This window comes from Larimichthys crocea, chromosome XXIII (assembly GCF_000972845.2).
Source record: "Larimichthys crocea isolate SSNF chromosome XXIII, L_crocea_2.0, whole genome shotgun sequence".
In the NCBI taxonomy this organism is placed as follows: domain Eukaryota; kingdom Metazoa; phylum Chordata; class Actinopteri; family Sciaenidae; genus Larimichthys; species Larimichthys crocea.
Window position 1 is genome coordinate 18,475,688 of NC_040033.1, and position 4,787 is coordinate 18,480,474.

At 41.9% G+C, this 4,787-nt stretch overlaps 1 non-coding gene across 1 annotated transcript; it reads left to right on the forward strand.

The window, feature by feature from the left end:
- The first annotated feature begins 4,121 nt into the window (after positions 1–4,121).
- Positions 4,122–4,193, forward strand: trnag-ucc (transfer RNA glycine (anticodon UCC)). The gene has a single exon. It is a non-coding gene; the product is annotated as a tRNA-Gly (tRNA).
- The last annotated feature ends 594 nt before the right edge of the window (positions 4,194–4,787 follow it).

Below are 4,787 nucleotides of genomic sequence, written 5' to 3' on the forward strand. Positions count from 1 at the left end.
TAGCTGTGTGCCACTGTGTCACCACCACTAAGTATATATGATTTTTTTTGTTGTGAAACTGATCCACAAGTCTCAGTCATTAAATAAATGTGAATAATAATAATAATAAGATAATAATAATAATAATAATAATAATAATAATAATAATACATGTCAGCTGATTTATAGTAGGAGCAGCTGTTTATCTGTGATCTATGTCTGTCAACATAAGACAGATAGGCTGCGTCCTTCCACCGCAGCTTTTTGTCCGACATTTGCACAATACCATTGTTAAATGTTTTCCAGAGCCAGGATGTTGAATGAACCTCTAAACCTGTCTGGTTATCACCCTCATGTCAGGATACAAACCACTGAGCCTCTACAGTAGCCAGCCATGATAGTGATCCTGCTTTGTGTTAGCATGATATCCATCTCAGAAGGAGTTCCAGTGGAGTGGGTGGTGTTCTGGTCACTTTTAGCACAGGAGAGTTTACTGGCTCCTGTGATGGTAAAACATTCACATAGCAGGAACACCTACATCACAGAGCAGCTAGGAGTTTGGTAATGTGATGCAGATGGGATCCATACTGGTGGCTTGATGAGAGGGTCTCTGATTTCAAGCACTGTACCTCTGCTAGTGTAGACCACAATAAAACAGCCCCAGCCTACAGTACTGTCAGCCTCCTCCAGACGGGGTCTTTGTGGTGAACGGGGAAAGGTATACCTGACAGCACTGTGCTGACTCAAGTCTATGCTAAATGCATCTGACACTGTGTTTATGAAAGGATTTTAGGTAGTCCTGAAAAAATTTCACAAATGATCGAATGTGGTTTCTTCAGAAAAGTCTATTATACAGAAGGAAACGTGAAAATGTCATGTAGTGTATCAAGGACCACCCGTGACCAGTATGATGCATTCATAGAGATTGTTTGTAATTTTGCGCAACTAATGTTTGTGCAACTTTGCTGCCACTCACAAAGGATTCATTTTCTGATGTTTATTGGCTTTAAAGGGATCCAGATTATTGGCTTGCCAAGATGACAGTCACCATGTTGTCACTGGAGAGGCTCTGAGTAAGAAGCCTGTACCTCAGATATTGCCAATGACAACATACAATCTTCTACATGGTGGCATGCAGAGTGGAAAGTCAGTTAAAACCACAAAATGAGTCTTTAAAGAGTTTTTTTTTTCTTTTCTTTTTTCGATGTGACACAGAGAAATACTCTGGTGACAAAAGTTTATCCAGTTTGTTTTCTTTTATTTGAATGTTTGTGTGCTGCGTTACTGCTTCTCAAAGTGAAAGGGCAATGAAATGATGTTTGAAGGACCACTGCTCCCCTGGGTGTAAAGTCAAATTTTGAACACAGAGGCCATTCCAGGGCAACACCAGAGTTGCTTCATCTGAAAACAAGCAGCATTACTGTGGTAAGACCATGAAATCAAGGTTGTTTTAGTTCACTACATTTTTTGCTTTCACCTCCCCCTAATATTCCAACTCATTATTCAAAGTGCAAACTTGGCAAGAGTATCAGTTTATTCTCCTGTAATCTGGAATTTGATTTCATTTTCATGCGCTGCAGATGTATAGTCTTTCTGTGCATGATGTAGGCTGGAACACACATGGTTTATTAGGAACAACTTGGTTTCTGCTTAGGTGAAATTTACCAGTCCACTCATTTCTCAAGGGATGGAGCTGAGTCCAGCCCCCCGACCTCCCCAACGGGCATCCATCCCTGCCCGCAGGCCCCCAGCCAGAGCCAGACAGCGCCAAGACGTGTGGGGAAACTCACCTCAGAGAATATGTGTCATGTCCTTCTTAGTCATTCCTGCTGTGCTGCAGGTCCAAGTCTAGGCCCAGTGGAGGGTAACACAAACAGGCGAACAGCAGGAGGCGACAGTGGCCAAGTCAAACAAAAGGCGAATATGTATGCACAGTCATGCAAACAAATGCTACCTGCACACAAATGCAAAAAAGTATAGCGATGCTACATATAGATGTTTTATGACCACATAGCCCTCCTTCAAACCATGCAACATGAAATCTACACAAACACACTTCATAGTCACAGAGCAAACCAATTTGGGTGAGAGTAAATAAACAGACAGAGTGAAGTATGCATAACACCTCTGACAATGTCCACATGATGGTCTTTTCACCCACTTAATGCACACACAGAATCCTCATCTGTAACGTTGCCGGTGTCAATGCAGCTGCTTGTTTCATGGAGGGAATATGGTGTCTTCATGGCAGAGCAACATGTAAACGGCTGTTGAAATGTCAGTGGCTGAATGTCCTGCCCTCATGCCGGGTTTGAGCGGCTGCTGCGCCCCACTGGCCTGCTTCAATGTAGCACAGATGCAGCTTTGTCGGCTTGGCAGAGGAGACCAGGCCCTGTTTAGAATCCATATTTGTATGTGATGATGGAGCAACTCAGGCTTGAATAGAAACTGTGACCAGAGCTGCTTCATATGGCCTTCAACTTTTTTTGTTGTATATTTTTAGTCCAATACTTGAATAATTTGGATTTCTAAGGGGGAAAAAAATTATTTTAGATGACAGACCTATCTGGATGGATTTTTTTCATCCATGATGTATGGTTAATTTAAGGTGAACTGACCAAAACAACACCACTTAATCCTCAAAGGTTTAAATATGGTTAATCTTGGTGGTCACGCACAGCACCACTCAAGCATGTGTGCTACAGGTCATCCACATTGTGCACAGACATAAACGCACACTCACACACAGATACATGCAGATAAGGCAGCATACTGTACTAACTCTCCATCACATGGTCTCTCTGAAGTCTGAAGCAGAGTTTTCACCTGCTGGCTTTGCAACCACAAAGACCTCATTGTGACCACTTGGATTCCACAGTTAGTCCTGGGCGAGATTATAAGGATTTGGACACACGCACACAGACAGACAGACAGACAGACAGACAGACACACACACACACACACACTTATATACATATACTATATGGGTTTTTCCTCTAACACACCAGCAAAAGTCAAACTTACCACCACATAACAGTGTCTAGGTCACCACATGCTCTGAGCATGTAAACTACAACTTTTACACTTGCCAACATACAGTACACACATGCACACACACACACACACACACACACACACACGCACACACATACAAATGCATTCATGTGCTTATGCACATACATAGTAATAAAGAGAGGACTGATTCTGTTTTAAACAAGGTATTTGTTACTTGTGCTACCATTTAATAACCAGTGTCTTTGGTGACGGTACTGTAAATATTTATATTTATTTTTTATGTCATATGCTGTACGTGTATTAAAAACTTAGTATAGTAAAGTACTTAAATAGCACAATGCGTGTTGTAGCGGCAGAGCCACAGGTTGCAGCTGTAGAGGTTTTGGTAAATATTTCACAGTCCTATAGCACCATCTGCTGGACAAAGTAAACACAACTCCCTAAGAATCCCTTCTATTACTTTACACAATGGTTTCTAAACAATATGGGTCGTGCCAAAGGAGCCCCGGTCTGTGGCAGGTTCATGATGTACCCACTCTTTAATGTTTTTTTCTTACCAATCATCAACCCTACAACAGATACCACTGGAATGTATGAGACATCAGTGACGTTTATGGACCCCATGTTTTCCTTTCTTATGAACAAAAACATCCAAATGTGCAAAAGACAGAGTGGAGAAAAAAAGGACACCCACATGGTCCAAAACATGCACAGACAAGCAAATGTGGAGAGAGATGATGGAGTGATGGGCAGCCACACCGAGCTGAGAGCATTTGGGGGGGTCCGGTGCCTTGCTCGAGGGTTGAACACCTTCCATACACTGGTCCATACTGTCTCTGCTGCCTTCACTGACAGGCGCTAAATTAAATCCCCTTCGTCGCCATCATTAGACTGTTCGTGACCACAGTCTGTACTAAAGCTTGTTGGGTGGGGGAGTAGTAAAAACAGCAACTAACCGACAACAATGTACGACACGATGAGTTTCTGCGTAAAAAAGTTTTGCTCCAGGTTAGTACATCTACCCGACACCCGCACGCCTGACTACTACTCCGTTTTCAGTCCTCCTCGCGTTATTGAAGTCCAAACATTATCTGCTGATTCAGCATTGGTGGTTCTTTATCTCTGTGGCGATGGTGGTATAGTGGTGAGCATAGCTGCCTTCCAAGCAGTTGACCCGGGTTCGATTCCCGGCCATCGCAGACTTCCTTGTTTTTTTCTTTCGACTACTTACTACTCGAATACTTGATACACATTCCCATTTACACTTCAGGTAATGTCACTGAAGACTCCCACAACAACCCTTTTCATTAGTGAAGATGGCTCTCATGGGATTATTTATTTATCCACTGTTTTACATTCAGACTGTTTTACATAGATATGTATATACTGTCATATCCACCTACCTCATGTACAGAAAACAATTGCACTTTACCCAGTTTACAAATGTCTATAGATAGTTACACATGTCCATATATATCTATCTATATTTATGCAAATTATACACCTTTTTAAATATGTATATAGTCATTTTTATGTCTATGTTTATTGTCTCATGTTTTTATGTTTTGTTTTTTGCGTCTATCATGTCCATTGTCTTTTATATGTATGTACAATTGAGTCAAATTCCTTGTGTGTGTACACACACACCTGGCCAATAAAGCGATTCTGAACAACTATTCCTAAGGTGATCAATTCAGGGAGTCAGGTGCTCATAGAGCAGTCCCGTGTGACCTTGAAGTCTAAAATGTATGGGACGCTGTACTAATTAGGAGAGGCCTGGTGGTGGGATGAGT